Source organism: Aphelocoma coerulescens, chromosome 7, assembly GCF_041296385.1.
Source record: "Aphelocoma coerulescens isolate FSJ_1873_10779 chromosome 7, UR_Acoe_1.0, whole genome shotgun sequence".
In the NCBI taxonomy this organism is placed as follows: Eukaryota; Metazoa; Chordata; class Aves; order Passeriformes; family Corvidae; genus Aphelocoma; species Aphelocoma coerulescens.
In genome coordinates this window covers 36,147,829-36,170,276 of record NC_091021.1, presented here as the reverse complement: position 1 = coordinate 36,170,276, position 22,448 = coordinate 36,147,829, and the positions used below count along the sequence as shown (strand labels likewise).

Here is a 22,448-nt window from a genome sequence, read left to right as displayed (position 1 = left end):
ACAATCCCTGCTCTATCCACGGAAGGGAAAACAAGGTGCCACTATGTCAGCGTGGTAATGTGCTTAAATTTGGTGATGTCATTCTTCCCTAACCCCCACGAGTCACAAGGCACAAGGCAGCTGCATTCCTGAACTTCGGAGTTCGGGTGGAGATAAGTAATAACTAGATGTAAATGAATTACATTACTGTGGTTGTGAACATAGCTCTGTGCATCTAAATTATGATTTATATCAGGATCCTATCTTGTTTTTGAGAGTTTTCTACTTGTTAACAAGGCAGCCCTTGTTCTCATGGCATCCTCCAGGCATAATAGTTTCTGGGAAGCCAAATAAGATCACTTTTGAAACTGCAAGACAGCATTCCAAGACTTTGCAGCAGAACACATTGGCCAAATTAGGACTTCTGAAGACTGTTAACTAACAAATAAAATCTTTTTTTTTTCTTTCTTTGTGGCATGTCTTCACTACTATAAAACATTAAGATCAGAACCGAAAATGTGAGCAATTAAAATGAAAATGTAATCATCTGCAAGAAAAGATAAATTTGTATTAAATGGCTAATACTTCACAGTCCTTTTGATATTACAAGTACTTTTTAAGAAAATATATATTTTATGTCACAGTAATTTTTATTATGTGAAACATGTGATCTCTTTGGAATTATGCACATTTATAAACCACAGTCATTAAAACAGCATGCGACACAAAGTAGTTTGATTTCGGAGCTTTGCTAATATTTGGTGATTTTCCTCAACTTTATACCTGAAATATATTTAATTTATTCACGTCGCTAATTATCCACTAGTATTTAAAGCACTGGGATGACTACTAACCCAGACTTCTGCTTCTTCCTTAACAAGTTTAATGATTTTTACAAGGGAAACCAATGTTTTTTAAAGAGTCACTTAGAAGCACATGAAAAATGTTCAAGGACATTGCTTATTACACACTGCAATTCTATGAGCGGCTATAAATTAAACTCCCAGTCAAAACACTTCTACCAGTGAGAATTCACTTTTCTGTGCTCTCCACAAGCATTAGGGAGGAGAGGGTGCACTGGTCTGCAGTCAAAGTAAGGTGCAAAATAAGGATTTAGTAGTGATATTTTGTTATAGCCAATATCAGCACTGGCCCTTCACATTGCACAGCAGCTGTGAGCCTCAGACCGAGTCCCAGAATGGTTTTCAGACCAGGTTGCTCATATATTATGTTATTTAAAATACAAGAAGGTGACAAATACACCCCCAAATCAGACCAAAAAGCATTTCCACGTAGGACCAGTGCTGCCAGTCCATGACTCCCATGTCCTCTCCCTTTCCCCTGGGTTTTAATCACCGTGCAGCCATTAAACACATATGTAAAGATGTTATAGATACCAGCCAGGCAGAATGGCTGTAAAAGGAATAGAACAGCAGAGGCAAGATGACTGGCAGATAGGGTTGCCACATCCCCCTTAAAGAGACTGCTCCTTTTCCACACCTTATGTCTCTTGTACCATAAAAATATGCATAGATGTATGTGGGAGCATCATAGCAGATTTCTTGGGATGCGTGCCATGCATCTGAGCTCCGAAGCTGGCTCAACGTTGTCACCATTAAGTCGCAGTGTACACAGCAACACTTCAATCTAATTTCAATTAGGGAAAAGTTACACAGAAACTTCTTTGAGAGTACACATGACCCTACACATAAATACCAATTAAATTCAGTATCATCAGTGTCTTTGCAGTGAACATTGATATCACCAGTGAGAGGAAGGAATTTAAAATGAGGCAACGCTTGATGACATTACCTCCATCTACAAACTCTGCCTGTGTTAACTAGTACGTCAACGATTAGTGAAACAGTGGGATTCATCTGTGAAGAAATGGGGTGAAAAGTAGAAATGACATGAAATTTTCATTGCAGGCAGTTTTTATGTGCCATAAGGTAGAATATTGCATTGCTATGCAACAAAATGCTACCTGGTAAATGAATAAAAGCTTAGTCTGCTGAGAAGCTACAGACACCAGCAGTGTTGGCAGTTGCAGCTGAGATAGCAGGAGAACTAACTAAACTAACTAAAACTACTTCTCATACTAAGGACATACAATCTCAAACCAGTTGTTTGCATGCTTAACTATCCCTGGGTCCTGAACGCAGAAAAAATCTGTAGTGAAAGGGGCTTTCAGTGTGGTTAAGATCAGTGAGATTGTGCCTGTTTATATGTGGATACTCAGGATACACAGGCACTGCATTTAGACTTGAGCCATTTCCTTTTGTTTGCCCATCTTTTATTTAGAAACAATGGGATAAAAAGTGTGGCAAGTTAGGGCTTTACTTCTTGACAACCACTTTTCCATTCCAAAGCTAGGAGACTTTCCTAACATGCAGTTTACTTGAGGGAGATAAAAATATGCCCTTTAAGCCCTTTCCACAAAGCCAACACCTCCCAAACCTGCAAGACCAGGAGGAAAAGTCATCCTAAAAGTATTAAGGCTCCTTGCACACCATTGCTCATTGGTGACTGGGGAGGTTTTACAGTCTTTCAAATCTTCTTTCAATCACAAGATGCCTTAAATGGACAGAAGGTCTTAAAATGTGCTCTCCATCTCCCCAGTTGAGAAAGATACATTGAAGGGGGAGGGAGGGGGATTCAGGCCACAACACAAAAAGCATTAATGCAAAGAACAGTGGGGTCTCTCCCTAATTTGACTTTCTCTACAGGTGGTCTGCAGCTGCATCCAAACAGGTTACACTACTGCCTTCCCATGGGCATTACAACAAAGTTGGATCTGTATTCACAAGAATACATTTGCTGGCATGGGCTGATTCAGGTCTAAAAATAAGAAAAAAGCATTTTTCAGTATAGCCTGAGGTAACTCTCCGCGCCAGCAGAAGACAGTAGCACTCTTGTTTCACTGGCTGTGCGTGATGATAAAGGATATCAGAAATCCACTTCATGTGACTCACCGAGGTCCACAGCCAGATTCCAATTGATTCATTTTATTTGCATTAGTTTGTTCTCCATCGACCACACAACAGGCTAGACCAAATCAATAAGCAATATTCTGTTTTCTATTGACTCGGGGGGTAATTCGCACTGGGCCCTGTGACTGCTGTATCTGATTTTATAGTTCTGTATATCATCATGGAAACGGCGGGGCTCAGAGACCACTGGGAGCAGGCAGAAATGGGAAAAAATTGCAAAGGCAAGGTGAGATATTGGCTTTTAAACTGTTGCACCAGGCAGAGGAGAGGTCTGTGCTGTGGGTGCAGAGGGTATTTCACTTTGTGCCTAAGGAGTTCTAAAGTGAGGAACGTGCAAACATGCCTTTGGCAGTGTGCAAAAATGATGTAGGGATGAGAGGAGCATGTAACTGTTGTGCCACACTTCCAGCCCCAGGACAAGGCTGTGAGGTGGTGCCAGCAGCAGCTGCACCCTGGTTGGGTTTGCAGAGACAGAGCTGTAACCCATCAGTTTGGCACTGCCAAAATTCCTGCTGCTGACACCAGCACAAGGAGTTGAACCTGTGTGAGTGTGAAATGGCTTGGTGGGGTTTTCTTAAGTAGATAGTACATGTCTGCTTACATGGATTCCTGTACAAGTCAGATAAAATTCCAGAAGTTTTTAACCATTTTCCTCTATTTTGGTTTTTTTTCCATTCCCTAGCTTGTTCACTGTACCCTGGGAGAGATATCTGCTCGCTAGAAGCCTCCAAATAATGCAACTTTGCATTCCTCAATTTTTATTTTATATATTTTTAAGGCTTCCTCTTCTTGCAAGTAGTGGATAACTGGAAATAAAAGAGCTTTTGCCCAAAACTGTCCCATACCACTTCTCCCCCATGATCTTGCTCACGTACTCAATATAAGAGCAGGGCAGCTCTCATTACCCCTGCATAGACAAAGACACTGATTGTGTTGTGATATCTCTTTTCCCTTAAAACTTGTGAATCCTCCTTCTGCCTCAGGTCTCAGATTCCTTGAGCTGCTGTACCAAAGTAGAGAGCTGGCTTTTCAGTGTCTCCCATAATCTTGGCTTTTCTACATGAGACAGAAAAAGCAGGCTGGGTACTGGGGTGGGTGTATGTAAGGGGTGGCAGAATACGGCCCAGTGTGTTCTTCCTATCAAATACACTTGACAAACTTTAATGAAAAGTCTTCTCTACTTCCTACTAACAGATGTTTCCAATTTTTTCTCTCTCAGCACTTTAAACCACCATCTTCAGTTTTCATGTCTAAGAGACATTATTATAGGATACATCATAATGATATACTGTACATTCATATACAGTATCCCATACAATGACTAGTTGATTTATAATTCAGATCCAATAAAGGGAAAAATTGATTTAACTGATGACTAGTGAAATACTAAATGCATTACAATGTTTGAAAAGAACATCCTTTTCTTGCAATACGAGTGACATAATAAAATTAAATATGGATATAAGATAATGCCCATTATTATTAGGCAAGTGGAATCAAAGGGAAGAAAAGGAAGAAAAGCAATCTCTATGGATCAAGGAATGCCTAAACTTCCTCTTCAAATGTACAAAAGCATGAAGACAAATGGAAAAATTTCACAAATAAAGTAAATTCAAATAATCTTGAATTACAGTATAAAGTTAGTTTTCCATTAACTGGTCTTTGTCCATCAGGACTTGCAGCAGTGCTGTTACATTTGGGTACCATACTGGGGGTAAATGTGAATTCCAGGAGTCATTACCTTTGGGTTTTTAAGTTCTGTGATAAATTTGTTTCCCTAAACCCGTGTAGCAGCACAAAGCCACGATTTAGCCCCACATCCAAGAAACTCATCTCCTTGTCCTACATCTCACCCCTTCAACCCAGCAAAGTTCCAATTGAGGCTCATCCCCATTTCTCACCCCATCCCAGAATACTCACACAATCTATACCGAGGCGAGGCAGCCACTAATTTCCATGTCTCATTCCAGAAGCTTTACGGCTGCTCCCCTTTTCCCTGTGCAGCTGTGTGGGCAAGGAGCCTGCCCGGGAGTGGTGGGGAGAGCATCAGCAGGTAGGGAGCACAAAGCCAAGGTACCAGTGAGCTGCCTCAGTGTTTGGAAGAGCTTCTCAACATATTGAACATTTCCAGGTCAGAAATCGAGGCCAGGCACCTCAGAAGTAGTTGGGATTTTAACTTTCTTTAAGCATCTGCTGGAAGTCAGTCACTCCAGCATTTGCACATATCTTTGTTCTTCCAGATGGGTAAATTGCTTCTAATACAAAATAACTCCGAAAGCAGCTGTGATTGCTCATACAGACTTAGATTGATGGTCAATTTTTTATAATCCTAGTGCAGTAGTTTTTCCCTGTAGGAACATGTGTATTTTGCTTCTGGAGAAGCAGTGGCAGGCAGTAATTGCTGCTGGAGCCAATGGAGTTTATTATATTGAAAGAATCATACAGTCGTTATAACCAAAATAACACCCAAGTAACTGGCACTAAGCTACACCTCAATTTCACTGTTGCATCAGGAACATTTTTTAAAAGACTTTAGCGATTTCAGATATCTTACAGAAAAGTTACTACATCTAAAAATCTTTCTGGGGTTTCAACCCATATTATGGAATTCAACAAAACATTATTAGCCAGCTCAGAGAAATGCACTAGCAGAATCTGGGGGTCAGCTAATTTGTGCTTAAACACCTCCATTTGCATGTGCAAAAGTGGATAATTATGCTCCTAGTTGCCCATTCATGTGTACAGATGGGTGCACCCACACATTCTTGTGGGATAATTTTTGGAAGCCTATAGAAAATATGGTCTTTAAAGATTTTAATAAGGTTGGCAAAACATACTTTTTCTGCATAAAATTATGTAGTTCCCAAGTCTAAAATTACTTTGATTTAAAAATGAAAATTGGCAAGGGATTAATCCATAATATGGTCTAATTACTTTTTTCTTAAAAATTAAATGGTCAAAATCTTAACTCAGAATAGTGGTTACTGTTCGTGAACTGAAACTAAGAAACAGAACTGAATAAGGGATTTTATTAGGTGTCTAAATATGTATTTAGCTAATAGAATCCTCTTACCTTTGGCTGAATAACAGGTATAATAATTCTGAAAGCGTATTGAGTTTATACATCTGAAGCATAAAGCCCTACTAATTATATTTTTATGACATCGAAATGCAAACTGGCCAAAGCTTGGAAATAAAAAGTAGAACTGACTTGCTGTCATTAACTTGCAGAAACACATACATTCATGAATGCACACATTCAACAAATAAAGGGAAAAGAAATACAGACAGACACAGTAGATGTCGAAAACAGATCACTAACACATCTTTTGGCCCTTGCCGATGACATTGTCAGCTTTTATTTAACCTTTGCATTGTTTAAAATGCTGAAAGTTTAATTTTTATTTATCAAAGTGGATTCAGCTATGTTCAAAGGGTATTTGCCAGTCTGTAATGTATAGGGCTTGCTGAGCACTGCTCGATAAACAGATCAGGTTTTCAGTGAGGACTGAATTTTCCCTGTCATGTTCAGCAGGAAAAAACAATATTAAAGCAAGGATACTTTTTCATACTCTCTGGTATTTTATTATTTCTTTGTTTGCAGAGGTTACTTCTACCAGTAAGTAAATATCCCAGCGAATTTCTCTTTGTCCTTCATCAATCAGAACCGGTCAATTATCAGACTAGTGCAACTAGATCAAAACTCCAGGCAGTGTAGTCATATTACCACTCATATTATTACTAAAAGCGCATCTATATTCCAAACCGGGATACCATAACCCCTTTGTCATTTTCCAATAAAAAAGACCATACCAAATAGGCAGAGCACACCGTAATTAGCAGCTGGCAGAGAAAGCTGTAAATCTGTATGAGTTCTGAACGATTTGCTTACATTGTTGCTTTGTTGACAAATGATGCTGTACATGTTAATGTTCCTGAAATGTCCCCATTGCACCTGACGTGCCAATAAATGCCAGCCAGCTGTATGAATTATGGAAATAAGATTTTTGTTTATGAAGGTATCCCAGACATTTATTTTACTGCATGCCTCTTGACAGATTTAATGTCTGGAGTTACATTGAGAAGATATTTGCTACCTGGCATAATGGATAATGGAAACTTTAAAGGCTTTTTTTAATGATGAGACTAATATATTTTTTTTTAATTTTACCTTGTGGCTACACATTTACTCTCGATATAAAGCTTGCATATTTTAAATGAAATGATACTAAATTGTTCCTAATGTACCATGAGTTGGATGAAGCCAGTGCTGCAGCGTATGAGAGAACAGAGGAAAAGTAGCTCTGAGAGCTACTAAAACAAGAGCACTACATGCATGTTTCCTTATTTCTCTGGGTTTATTTTATCTCCTGTGCACATTCACTAGTATATCATTAGTGCACAAAGGTAGCAGTTAAATCTCAGGCATTTCAAAGTATGATAAAAATCTTTTAACAGATGTATTTATAGCAGGCTCCATAAAACATTCGTTTAATATGCTAAGGCAAGGCACAGAGGACATAGAAACTTGTACAACTACTGCCTATATTTAACTATATTTAACTGGATTCAGAACCAAAAAATCTGTTACTGAACTCTGAATATTTAAAAACAAGGTGTGTGTTCTTAAGTAAGACACACAAAAAATCCCTGTAAGTATGGGAGTCATGAAAACTCTTCTTCCAACCCTGCTTTTAGCAAGCATCCTCATTCTAGCCAGGGAAAAATTATCGCAGTTATCCCATCTCTGTAACAAACTCTGATCAGACTTGTCTAGGGACAGGTTTACAGGTTACTCTGAGTTTCCCCCAAAGCTGGTCCTGCTGTGGAAGGACCCCAAAGCTCTCCCAGCACCAGGGCGAGCAGCAGGTGCTGGCTCCTGGGCGTCCCAGCCCCACATTTTCCCTGCCCTGTGAGCTGGGGAACCTGATTCCTGCTCCAAAGTGGAAAAATTTTGCCTGGCAGAAGAGCCTGTACTACGCAAGCTCTTCAATTCTTCCTCTATTAGCACATGTTAGTGTATTGTCAAGAGGAACAATAGCAACCCCACAAACTATTTATTCCATCAAGAACAATTTATTGTCTTTTGTAAGTTCGTTTCCAGCTTCTGAAGCTCAAGAGAGAAAAATCTGCTGGTTCTTTAAAACTTCAGATGTTAGGGACTATTTGTAGTCATCATATAAATGGGGGTGGTAACCAAATTAACCAAATTCATTTTGTAACCACAAATCATTCCTATTAAAATACTCCCTTCTCACCCCACCTCAAAAGAAGAATAAGAATAATAAGAAAAAAAGGAGTCCAGATGGTTAAAATTATTTTTAAGCAAATATTTAGTGGTTACAGTTGAATTCTTCTGGCACACATTCTCCACTACAAAAATGACACCCCACATTCACTGTGTTAACCATTTTCCAATGTGCCAGCCAAATGAATGCCTCAGAGAACACACACACACACACACACACACACACACACACACACACACACACACACACACGTTATGGAAGCATTATCAGAAATGCTATAGTTAAGGTTCCTTTGCAGTTTGGGCAGAAAGTGAGGCTATTTTACACAGTGTGGTAGAATTTCATCTCCAGGTATGGCAGGCAACTCCTCAACAGAGAGCTGAGATTTCTACAGCAATCCCTTTCTTGAAGCACAACTGGTTTTCAGCATATTCCTTTATTGCGAAATGTCACTGGGAATTCTATTTGGGGAGTGGGGGGGAAAAGGCTTGCAACTCTACATTCACAGCAACTGCCATCTCCATATTTTGCACAGTTTAGGAATGTTTCACTAAAAGACAAAAAAATGCCTTCTTTTATTTGCTATACCCTAATTTTAGCCTGTGTAAGAAGAAGCCCAAGGAACTCCCTTTGTTGCTCTGACAGTTGCTTTAATTCTCCCATGTTTTTCCTCAGGCTCATTCACACACTGACCCACACTACTTGGAGCACACTGAGGGTGTATCCCTGTGTTTCCAAGAGATTTGACAACCACCACCTCTGCACACACGCCCCTCTGTGCTCCCAGTTCACACCCCGGCGCAGACTGGTGGGAGGCTGATGGGTGGAAGCAGGAGCACTGGCACCAGTATGGTGCTGGCTGCGGTGATGGACGGCCGGGGAAGGTGTCCCCCCGTGCAGCTCCTGCAAACTGGTTGCTCCAGTCTGGCATCCCAGGAGGCTTGCCAGATGGAGAAACCTTCTCCGCAGCAGAACTGCAAGCTGTGCTTCTCGGGAAACTCGAGGCTGTAACCCTTTCCCTCTTCCTCCACATACCCTGTTGCTTCCAGATTTCTTTCGATGCCTACATATAAACAACCAAGACGAAATCTTCATTTCTCAGAGACACACAAACTTAACTCGCTTCTAATCCTTTTTCCAGCAAATTAACCCCAGATAACTTAACACTGTATATATAGCTTTGGGAATAGAAGCTAATTCATTCTAGGTCAGAGCTAAAACTGTGCATGTGATCCGCATGAAATGGATGAATGTATTGTGGATGCTCACATATTTTTAAGCAGAAGAGAAGTTTGTTGTGAAGTTGCAGTTCTTGGATATCATATTTGCATGGGCTGACTAAGGAGTTGTTTTGGGCAAAAATTAAGGTTGGTTATCTAGTGGTCTTCTTCACCTTTAGTTGATGATACTCTGCTAATAAAAGCTCTGATGAAAGCAGCAATATAACATCAACAAAGGTTTATTTTGATAGAGGTTAAGGTCTGAATTACATATATTTTTTAAAAGAAAGGGAATACACAGCTTTCTTTCTGTGTATGTGCATATGCACACCTGTTTTACATTGGTGTAACTCCTCTGATCTCAGTGTTTTACATCAAGATACTGAAAGGTAAATCTGACCCATACCATAAAGCCTCCAAAGGGCTAACTCTCATTATTTTTGTTCCAAAAGCCTGTATTTTGCTCAGTGGAAGATTAAAACTAATGTATAGCAGAGGAGCAATGTAAGGAATCCCAGGGTAAGTCTCCATCCTCCTCTGGGTACCTACACAGTGGGGTAGTGCAGGATCTCGGGCTCCACTATCCATTTTCCATTTCACGTGCATGGAATTCATTGGAAGTAATGGGAAGGAAATTATAGCAGTCTCACAGGTCTCTAACAAGAGATCACTGTGTGGAAAAATGTGACTTGTCAAGGGCTACTTTCTTTGTATTGTTTCATCAGAAAAATATACCGTAAAGAATAGCTGAAACCTAAAAGCTTTGCATTCCTCTTCCAGTACTAAATCAAACCAGATATTGGTAAAAGGTGCAATTTCACTGGAGACATACCAAAAGGTGATAATATTCCTATTGACTGAGGCCAGTGTATGGCATAAAACACATACCCCTTTTCCAGTACCTTATTCCATGAATATTTGCATTTTCCCTCTGCAGTTCACTGCTTAAGTAGTCTGTTTACAGCCAAGAAAATAAACACACAAATATCAAATAAACAAAGGGAAGGGATCTAATTAAAGGCTAAATTTACTTACTTTGGGGAGCAATTACTCTCAAACATTCCTGCTCTTTCCTAATATAGGTAAAAGTTCACTACACCAAGGAAGAATATCTCAATCAAGCAGAGATAATTTGTGTTTGTGAAGGAATAAAACAATATATGTATATCCTTCAAAGTTTCGCATGTGTGTTCCTGCAGAAGAGAGGAGCAGAGCAAACCCCCATCACTGCAGGGGATGCTGAAATCAAACACCCCCTGAAAAGACAACGGGGAGTGGAAGGAGAAGTGGCCACCAGGGCCAGGCTTCTGTCATGCTGCACTTTCTGATCGAAAAGCAAACCCCAGGAAAATGCCTCTGTGCAAGGAGGGTTTGCCAGGGCACTGCTCTGCCAGGGCTGGTTGTAGAAAACGTTACCTGTCTCGCTCCCTATTACTTATGCTCTGTGCTGAAGAGTGGCATGCTGATTAATTACTACTCTAAAGTGCTTATAAAGCATCAGTCCAAGGCAGGTTTACTAGGTTGGGGCCTCCTGTGATTTATTGACTAAAGAGAAAAGCAAAGGCCATTTGTGAAGGAGCATTTTCTTCTGGATGGAGGGGAAAAAAAAAAGTAATTTAAATTACTCATCCTCTGCTCCCCCCAAATTAAAATGCCTGATCCTGCAGAGCAAAGCCAAAGACTTTCTTCCTCTGAAATTTATGCAAAAAGATAAACAGCAATAGTTTTACTCCACTTTAAAGCCCACCCTGCAAATGGTAAGAAAAGAAACAGCCTGAATCAACTGGCAAGAAAGGTCTGAAATGTTTTCTTTTGCTAATGTAGGGAGCTGATCAGAGAACTTCAAAATTATTAGAGCAGAAATTCTCTAATACATTTTGCTTTTTCAAGACTGTTGTTGGAAAAGAAGAAGAGAAAGCAAAGCACAGGCACAGTCACACATGCACGAGGCATATCCACAGGAAGGATTCATTTGGTTCTGGTTTGTGTCTGCTGCTACTTTGCTTTTTTTTTCCCCACCAGTAGTAAACTGGCACTTTGGGTTTACTTTGCTTCACTTACTAAAGCCTTTTAATAGTATATAGTGCAGGAATGCAAGAGAAAAAGATTCCCATATGACAGAGATCCTTTGATATTGTTACTTCAACCAAAACTTTGAAATACAGTAGCTGGTTTTGTGTGTAGCATATGACAATTTTTCCCCGAGTCTTAAAAACTTTGATTTACTTAACTGCTGTCGCTGATGTGACTCATAGAAAAGAAAGTATGAAAAGACTGAGAGAGAGGAATGGCTCATGTGTTAGTCTATTTGATGGCACAGGATTATATGGGAAAATAATTAGTGCAGTCTGTAAAAAGACAAAAAATATTGGTAGCAAAATAAAAAAGAAGATAATGTCAAATACTTCCAATAATTTTATCACTGTTTCAATACAATATTATGCAGATTTTCTATTACAATTTATTTCTGTGTAGTAGCTAAGGTTAGACTAAGCAGGGGAGTAAGTAAACACACAACCTACACCTCAGCAGAGCTTTAAAGTGTGAGGGCATCAAGGATACCCTTGGAGTTGTTAATTCTATTGGAAGAAACTAAGATTTCTCCTGGAGTGAGAAAAGGTGATTTGGGGATACCCGCCCCACTCCACCACTGGCAGCTTGAGCAGTCCCAGTTGCTCACTTATCATCAAAGCAGATTGCAGTGAGCTCTGGAAGCAGCCTGGAGAAGGGCACCAAACAGGTGGGATCCAAATCCAAATTCCCTGCCTGCCAGTGCATCATCCTGCTCCAGACATGGTCATGTCACCTACAGCCACCATGCACCCAAAATTTAAAGGTGAATATCAGAGAATCATAATCCCAGAATGATTTGAGTTTGAAGGGGCCTTAAAAATCATCTCGCTCCAACCCCCTGCCACAGGCAGGACACCTTCCACTAGACCAGGTTGCCCTAAGCTGGCCCTGACCACTGGCAGGGATGGGCATTTGCAGGTCTAACATGAGCATTAGAAGGCACTGACACCACCAAGCTGAAGGAGGGGAGGATTTCCTCCACAACCTGCTGAGATGCCTTGTCCTTTGCTGGCTTGCTCTGCTCCGGGAAAAGGAATTGCCTCTTACCTCTCTGTGGTGTAGTTTACCTATATGTAAAATGAAGACAGTGCTTGCCCTCAAGGGGTGTAGAGAAGCTTAATTAAGCAGGAGATTCTTAGCCTTAATCAGACTTCTCTCACTTGCTAAGTACATGGGAAATCCTTCCGTTCAGGAACAAACTTGACACCATGACAAATGAATCAGCTTCCTTACCATTTTGCCTTTGGGAATTATTTTCCTTGGGAACAGATATTTATGAAGCTATAAAAAATTAAAAAAAAATTACCCAAAGCAAACAAAAAAAAAAACCCAGAGCCCCACACTTCTATCATTGCTGATGTTTTTCCTCCACATTAAACATTTCCTGCAATTTTATTTTATTGGGGGTCCTGCCTTTGGGAATTACATAAGGAGATGTATGACAGAAGATGTGGTAGGTGTGTGAGAGCTGTGAGGTGTGTGTGGGGAGGTCCTTCCCATCCCATCTGTCAACCTCAACCCTTTCCCTCTATGGATATGATAATTTAGGAGAGGGGGGACCCCTTCACCATCACTGCCAGTAGAGTTGCCTGCCACAAAGAACTAAGCATCAGTCCTGCCAGATGCTGGGCAGCTTTGGTGACATCCAGAGCCTTCTGTGCAAGAACTTTAACACAGTTTGAGAAGCTCAGAAGCGTTAAGGTGGAATCCAAAAGCACAGAGGATCACATCTGTTTTAAAACCAGTGGGTTATTTCTAAATAGAGCCAATAAAGACAGGCAAGAGCATTTCAAAAAAGTCAAATCTCAGTGATTTCACTGGAATATTATCTATTTGTGGCATAAATAGATGTGGTGCCAAATAATTCTGAAGTATCTAAATTCCACCTTCCCTCTCCCACTCACAGAATCTGCTTTAAAGCAAAAATATCAAATTAATACGAGAATGATATTTCTCACGGTATGTCCTGCCAGCCTAAGAAGGTACAGAGAATATCCTGAGAAACTTTGTTCTTAGGAAATAATAAGTCCAGTTTTGAAAGCTATTAAGGGTTCACAAAATTAAGAGAAATATCCAAAGTTTTGGTATCTGACTAGAATAAAATCTGAACTCTGGCCCTCTGAGAGTAAATCAACAGTGTGCATGTGAAATATGCTTTTTCCCTTCCTAAGCAGAGCACACCAGTGGACCTGGCAGAGGCAGAAGAGGTTTCAAATATAGCACACTCTTTTTTACCAGTGGGTACTCTTGGACCCAGCTTCTTCTGCTCTGCACCCGCCTGCTGGGAGGAGATCTGCGGCTGGGGCTTGAAGCGAGATGAATCTGGGCCAAGTTTATTCATTTTCCAAATCGTGATCTCGGCCATGCCCTCCCATTCCCATTCCTCCTGTCACACCATTCCTCTGGAGTTTTGGCTCTTCCCCAACCCGACCTCCCCCAGCTCTCCTGGGATGCTCCCGGACACGAGCCCTGGCTCCGTGGTGGCTTCCCCAAGGAGACCTGGCTGACAGGACTGAAATACAAGCTTAGCAGAGGAATGTCCCCACTGTTTCACTCTCCAGAAGCAGCAGAGCTGGGATTATTTACAAAATCTTCTGGGTACTCCCGTGCCCTGCTCAGCTCCTCTTCCTCCCTGGCTTCCTGGAGTACCCAACCAGGCAGTGCCTTCCTGCTTTCTCACCCCAAAAATGGTTTTCATACACCTAATGATGGAAAGTTCCTCCACACAGACTCTTTCCAGCTCCAGACCATATTATTTTCTCCCTGTGCTCCCCCACCACTGTGGCTTCCTTCCCAGTTCCCGTGTAGGGTCTATTTATTCCTCAGGAATGGGATGGTTAACAAGGAGACAATTTCATTTAGCAGTCTCGGGCAGTTTGGGTGGTTTCAGCACGTTGATGGACAAGTTGCTGCCGATGGTGCTCAATGCCTGTTAAAAAAGCCCTCACCCAGCCCTACCCACTCATTTTGACTGGGCTGTGCATCACTGTCCCCTGAACTGCACCTACACGAGCCAGAAACTGGGTCACTGAACCAATCTGGGTAAAAAATATCCCAGATATTCTTTAATGAAGTGTCAACAACTATTCTCAGGCAGAAGAGTGACCAGAACATCTCCTAATAATCTTGCTTACATATGCAAAAAGTATGTCCTAATCTAAAATGTATTTATAATATAAAATGGAGTTCAACATTTGACCTGAGTGTATCCCACTCTGTCACACAGACAAAGGAAATAAAAATGTGTTGCTGTAATTTCCTTGACAGCAAAAAAACCAAAACAAACAAGAAACCTCACACATATATGTCTACGCCAATATATATGATAATGTGAAACAATGAGTTAGATTTTTCGTGGCCATGTTGAAACTCACATTTTTAATTCTAAAACTGCAGCGATTTTTCTCTTAATATGAAAAATCTAAATAAATAAATAAATTCATCCTTAAAACTTCCTTGATTAAAACTTTTACTGAGAGTTTGGAAGGGGAAGATTTTACAGCCAGGGCTATGAATGGTCATAGAAAAAATAGCATAATGATAATTATTATTGGTTTCTGTTGGTGGTGGTAGTTTATTATTATTACTATTATTATACTATTGGTGGTGGTATCACCATCTGGATTATTATAACCACAGGAGTGACAGGATGCCCTAATCAGATCCATACCCCATTGTGCCAGGCATTATAAAAGCCCATAGTGAGAGTGAGGAAAAAGTTTGTGATCGAAGCAGTTAATGCAGACAAAAGGTGCAGCAAGAAACGGAGAAACAAAGAGAAGAACTGACACCAGAGCCCACGATGAGAGACAACGTTAAGCCTCCAATATCCAGAGTTAGCATCTATTTAAACACAGATTTGTCTAGACAAATATATATGTATTAATGCATATCACATTATGCAGCTTGAAGAAAGTATACCAAGATTAACAGAGGAAAAAAGGAAAAAAACTGGAATTTGGTTATTTGTTTTCCATGGGTAAAATATTCTAATCTAAACTGGGCTGATTAAAAGTGATGTAGCACAGAGAAAACAGGAGACTGAGCTTTGCTGGTGACTAACTTCAGTCAAAAGCAGTGTTCAAACCACAACCCATTAAAAAAAATGAACTCAAATTCTGAGAATAACTGTTGGTAGGATCTGCCCGTGATTTGAACAAGCCATGGCACTGTACTTCCTACTGGGATATGGACAGCAAATAAGGAACTTGGTGGTGTTCCAGCTGAGGAAGACTCTGGTTAAAAGCAGGCAGACAGTGTGCATTTTCTAGCACAGTGAAATTTCTTTCAGCTCTTACAACCAATCATTAACTTTCTGAGGTCAAAAAGCCTCTCTTGTATTTTGCATATTTGATAACAATGAGTTAACCATGAAACAAAAAGGCATATTAATGATTTTTAATATTTTTCTTCTACTTTGATTTTGATTTGTATTATAATTGTAATAATTCAAACATTTGGCATTATGTATTTTCTCTTACATTTATTTTGTTAGGTGCTTTACAAAGACTGTTTTATTGGTGAGGCTGATATAATTAATTTTTTTAAAGAAAATATTTTTAGACTTGTTCCTGTTTAAATAGGCCAGATATTTCAGCCTCATTTACAGATGTGAATATGCCCAAAATGTTTCAGCAGCTTAAGCCCTTTTTCCGTGTTGCATTTAAACAGTCAATTTTCGAGAGCTGCTTTTTGTCTCAAAGTTATTTAAAGTCTCATCTTGTCATTAGACTACACTGAGTAATCTAGGGTTCAGGTTTGCATGACAGTTAATAATTTTAAATTCTAGAACAGAAGTATTCTAAATTAAGCCTTACACTACCTAGAAAAAAAATAGTTATTTTTTAATCAATGAAAAATAATTTAGTCCTGAGTGGAACTAGGTTTTTTAGCAAACAAGTTTTTACTCCAGCGTTCGGCTCAAATTCATAAAAACAAATAGGCAAAATGACATTTAGCTGCAAGATCACATTTCTCTAAAGATAAACTGTAAGCTCTGCACAGCCATTGCTACCAAACGTTGTTTATCCGAGCTTTAAATTCTACTCCCAAATTTGAATAGACTGCAGAGCTAACAGTGTTTCTGAGGAGCAATATCAAAATATGTGCCTCCTGGGTCTAAAAACCACAAGTTATTTTAGCTTCTGCTAAGAATTGAGGGATTAAAAAAAAAAAAAAAAAGGTGGAGTACAGTAAGTAAATAAATAAATGAATACATTATCTACCTTCATGACCTTTCTGTTCCTGCAAGCAAACAGCGTCCATCATTTGTAACTTGACTTTCCATAAAAGTAACAGTTCATAAAAATCTGTGAAACTACTACCGGGAACAAACAAATTAAACAATGACAATGTAATAAAATAAAACTGCTGTTCTACTTCTATAGCAGAAGAATTGCTTCTTCGCTGGGATTAATACATCTTGCAGAAAACAATTTTAAATAATGTGTAACATATGGATTCGGCTTTTATTATTCTTCTAAAAGAAGACAATTATATTTATGTGATAAACTGTTCAGTGTTAGTAGCATAATGTTTATATTACTGGCCACTTAAATAGTCTTTGGCATAGTTTTATAAGGAACAGAAGCCTGCAGATCTTTTGAAATCCATCTTACAAAGTAAGTCCTGTCTGTTTCTTGGAATGCAATGATTTTACGTAGTTTTCTTGCTGGGAAAAAAAATGTACTGTAGGTAATCTCGTTGTTAAACTGCATGCATGATAACTTTCTGATGTTCTAGCTACAATTCCTGTGGCATTTTAGGGCTTTCTAACGAAAAGTGTGACAGCCTTGAGCTGTCAGGAAATAGGAGGGGAATAAAAAAAAAAAAGAAAAAAGCAACTTTCAATTTTAACTTTTTGCAAAGGAATGGTCACAATACACTGTTTTCTGTACTAAACCTTTCCAAGGTGTTTTCCTTAATCTCCTCGCTCCTATAAGCAGCTAGTTGCTCTGCTCTCTGATTATGCTGGGAGATTACATTTAAGAAAAGAGTGAGTTTCGGGTAGTTTTCAAGGAGCTGCTTTTGTCCCCATTATATGCCAGATAATTTTCAAAGAGATTACACAGGAGCCATAGGAGTATTTATCTCGCTATCTCCCTGTGCTCCTGAGTTGAAGCTGCGTGAATTTCTAAAGGAAAAAGAAATGTGCTACCAAATAAATGTTTTCTGTGACTGCTATGTACATGGAATTTTGTTGTAAGCAATGCTGGCAGCGGCCTCTCTGCATTGCTGGGGTTCTGCTATCCTGTGTGTCAGTCACATAACAAGATCATTTGGAAAAAATTATGCAGGGTGAATAAATGTATTTATCTGGGTTTATCTAAGAAAAAAGAAAGAGGGGGGGGAAAAGAAATAATAACAACAACAGTTTTGGGGCATGCTTCCGTCCTCATTTCTGACTCCTAAAGTACCAGTTCAGTATTTTCAATTCCCCACTTCTCAACTGCTTTAAAAAGTTGGGGTTGTTAACAAAAGATAAAGAGTGTAACCTAATGGAAGTGAAATCTGCATATTCAGTTAATTTGGGATTTATTATCCCAGTAACTAGACTTGCAACTGTTCTAAAACTGTTTTGACTGAAGACTTGAGAACAGTACGAGTGGATGGCTACCCCCACCCCCATTCTTAAAAGAAAACCTGTGCCTGCTGCTTCCAATTTAGTGCAATCATGCCTCTTACTGGCCAATACAAGATGCAGCATTAGCTGTCACATGCAAATGAGTATTCATGGGGACTTTGAAATGTGCAGTAAAGAATAAAGACACGCATTCTGTGAATAATTGTTTTCTTTTATAAAACTGGATCCAAAAGGGAGTGCCATTTCACCCAGAGTCTATAGCCTTTCTATGGTTACAATCTGCTGTTGAAGCCAGATATTAGCAATGAAGTGTGGATAAATGGAGGACTCCAGTTTCCCGTGCTGTCAATCTTTCACAGTATTACATTTGCTTAACAAGAAATAATCCAACCCGTGTTTTTGGTTCTTGCTATCTTGCTTTCTCTTCCAACTGAGACTTTGAAATGCATAGGGATTTATAATAAAGTTGTCCACCTTGCATTAGCTTTTTTCATACAAAGCCCTACCTAAATTCTTCATTTTCAACAGCACAGACACACAAAATCACACAGCAGTACGGGCTTCACTGCTAACCTGAAGTCTTTGAAAGCATTCTGATATCACTCACCAGGATGAGAGAGAAAGAATAACTCAGATTTTTAGGGCCTATTTACACACAAGGTGGGAAAAAAACAACCCAAACCCAACAAGCTGTATGCAGACACAGACACATTTGTGGAGCTGTGAACAGCCAAGCTGAGTTCAGACACACACACACACCTATTCACCAAGCCTGCAGCCAGAGTGCCTCTAAGAGAACAAACAGCCATCAACACGTATTGCTATCAAATCATGGCATGATGTGGCTTCATCTACACAGGCAAGACCCCAAATTCTCAGTAAAGTAGTGGGGAAAATTAAGTAGGTGCCTGAATTGCAGCACCTTTGCAGTGAGCTGCAGAGTCAGAGTCGATGATTCTTGTGGGTCCCTTCCAACTTGGGATATTCCACGATCCTGTGGTAACTGCAGGAAGCACCCCAGTGGATTCAGATTTGGCCAAGATGGACCAGAGATGGATAAAGCCAGTGAGCCAGCAGGAAGAAGGAAAGCTAAGGATAAATGCTTGCCTGTAGCATGGGTAGGACTGACCAGTGCAGGCCAGCATGGGGGCTCAGCAGAGGGAAAGGACTCCCTTGTAGGCAACTCAGTGCCTGGGATTATGTTTAATCTGAAATTTAGAGGACTCCAGCTCAGCCAGAGCTTCTCAGCAGGTAGGATATGTCCCTGCAGGACATATCCCAGGAAGGTGATCAGAGAGCTGGGATTGCATTTTCCTCTTCCTCTAGCATTAATCATTCCTTGTTGCCTTGTTTGCTATACACCTCTGCTCTTCAAGGGCAGTCCCTTCAAACACAGGTACACACATGCAAACACACTGAAGAAATGAACTCCTGACATTATAATTTACAACTGATACAATTACTGTAAACAGAGGCATAAACGTGTGAGGAGGAATTGTGGGGCTGTTTCTCTACTGGAAGAAGGATTCTCACCTACAAGGGCTGAGCACAATGACCAAACCCATCCCTTGGCTGCCTGCTCATTCCTGTGATCCAGGCTGGCAGGAAGACAGCTGGTTCTTTTCAGCTTTTGATTCATATTGTGCCTCCTAAGGGAGGTGAAAAAGAGGGTGACCCTGGGGCTAGGGCTTGAGGGTTTGAAACGAGGAGACTCGGTTTGCATCCCTGAATCATCACAAACTTCCATAGGCATGTTACTCAGCTCCTCATTTTCCTACTTACCAAACATAGCTAGAAATATTTTGGTATCTCACAGAGATGTTAGCACAAGCCCTTCAACATACATATCTGCTCATATATTATCTGGATGGAGTCATTTCCAAAACTGACTGCAAAATACTCACAAAATGCACACAGCTCCACGAGGCTTAGTCATGCCAAACACGGTGCATGGCAACACATCCCTGCAACCACAGGAATGCAAACCAGGACCTCATTCCCATGTAAAACGTACCTGGGGGTCCTCAAGGACTGGGTCCCTTTACTCTGCAGCCCCAGCACAAAGGAATTTCAATTATTCATGCATCTTTGCCCTGCTGTCTGTGGCACAGGTGGCACTGCACTTGGAGAAGCATCACAGGGGAGACCCGCATTTGAAGACCTAATTTGGCTTTGCATTATCCAGAGCCCCAAATCCACATTTCAGAGGGTGACTGCAGCCTTATCCGCAGTCTCTGTACACAGTAGGGACTTGGCAAATGGAGTTTGGTGAAATGGCACGGCACACTACATAGGAGACTGACTATAAATCAGCAGATTTTGGCTCTGCTCCTGGCTCTGTCACTGATTTACCATGGAAACTTGGGCAAATCTTTTACTCTCCCTATCCTTCATTTTCCGTACCCATAATGTAAAGATAATGATGCTGCTTTGCAAGCTCTTTTGAGATCCCGAGATGTTAAGTGCTAAGTGCATTTTATTAACATTAATAGCACCCAACCGAGAGGATGCTGTACAGCACTAGCCTGGCTGTCCCCAGAAAACAGATTGGTGTGGGGAAAGTGTGCATTTGTTAAGCAGCTTAGACACTGCTCATTCCCATAATACTTCCACAACACACAGGAACAAGATCTGACCTACTAAAACAAAAGGGAAAAAAAAAAAATACGCCATAAGGAGAAAATTCCTAATGTGACCTGTCATCTTATTTCCAGCACAGGAAAACTTGGGGATTTACTGGAGATTATCAGTGTTGCTGTGTGTGGTTTTTGTAGGCAGCCACAACCCCAGTGCTCACAACTTGTGGTGGAGACCACTTCCATTAGCGGGCATTAATCACCATTTTATACGCTCCAGCCCAGCCATCACTGAGCAGACATCGAGTAGATGCACTTAGTTATATCCTATCACACTTTATATCTGACTCAATCTTAAAATAACTTAATTGTACTGAATTATATTCCAGATCTTGTATTTACTGGACCACAGCATATTACAACATATATTCTTTAAATGCTAACAGGCTTTGTTGCTTTACACTTCAATTTTCAATGTTTCTGCTCAAATATGTATCACAACATACACAGTAGAAAGAGCTATGAAAATTTTATTATTAATGCATGTTTTTTCCTTCTGCTGGAGATAGAACTTTGTTGTGCATGTTATAAAATGTTAAATATTAGAATTATTTAAAGTTAATAGCATGCCAAAGAAAATGACTAATAATACATTATACAATTAGATGCCTTTCATATGAGCGAATCCATTAACAAAATAAAATACATTCAAACAGAAGACTTCTGATTTGCAATTTTTAGCAAGGATTGCCCATGTGTAAAGCTAAATTATTTATTCTTTAAAAAAAAAAAAAATGCTGGATACATCAGTTTGCAATTATTTGCATTATGTTTGGATGCTTTATCATGTGGCTCTGATTGAAAAATACGTATCTCTAAGTTGCTGTTGCATCTTCATATATGCAAAGCACTAAGCAGAGAAAAACAAAAGTTTCTTTCCTCAAATTCAGCTGATGATACCAGAAGCCCTCGGTATTGCTCTTTTAGCTGTTTGGGTGTCTTTTTGTCATCACCCTTCAGCCCAGATGTCCTCACAGTTTCACAACTCCACTTTCCCCTCCCAAGTGTACCTTGTTTTCTAGATAGGATCAATTCCATCCCATCCCACCCATACAGATCTCAAATCTGGCATCATGCAGCTCCACCTAAATTTATTCAGATGCTGTGTACTGGTTTCCTCTTTATTTGAAACTTGTTATCCCATCTCCTCAGCTGATGTCAACATTATCCTTGAACAAAACACTGAGCAAGCAGCTAACTTTCCTTACAGAAAGGAACAGCTCTCAGCTCTGCAGTGATATAATCTTCTTGCCATTTTCCTCCTGGATTTTCCTTGTCCATCAAAGCGCTGTCTCTAGAAAGGCACCCGACGCCAGCCAAAAGAAGTTCCACCAAGGGCAAATAATCTCTTCCTCCTCCCATCCATCTTCTCTTCACTGCTGCTATCTACTTAATTAAGTCATTCTCAATCTTCTGCATCATAAGCACATAATGTTGGTTGGTGGGAATGTGTTTTGAAATCCCTGTTTGTTTGTTTTTTAATTATCTGATTACACCGGGAAAAGGAAAAAAAAAACTAAAAAGAAGAAAAAAAGAAAAAAGTAAAAAAGAAACCAAGAAAAGGAGATCTCTCTGGTGTACTACAAGAAGTACAGATCCAGCAAGACGCTCCATCTTATTCTCTTGCAAGATTTTTTTTTTTTTTCCCCTCCACTTTATAATATTCTACCCAATCCAGTCTTTATAAATCATGGGATTTAAAAGTGTGATGAACACAA

General features: G+C 40.0%; 1 protein-coding gene across 3 annotated transcripts in view; it reads right to left on the bottom strand.

The window, feature by feature from the left end:
- Positions 1 to 22,448, bottom strand: part of ARHGAP15 (Rho GTPase activating protein 15) — a 321,555-nt gene that overhangs the window by 72,124 nt on the left and 226,983 nt on the right. The gene's annotated exons all lie outside the window — the stretch shown is intronic.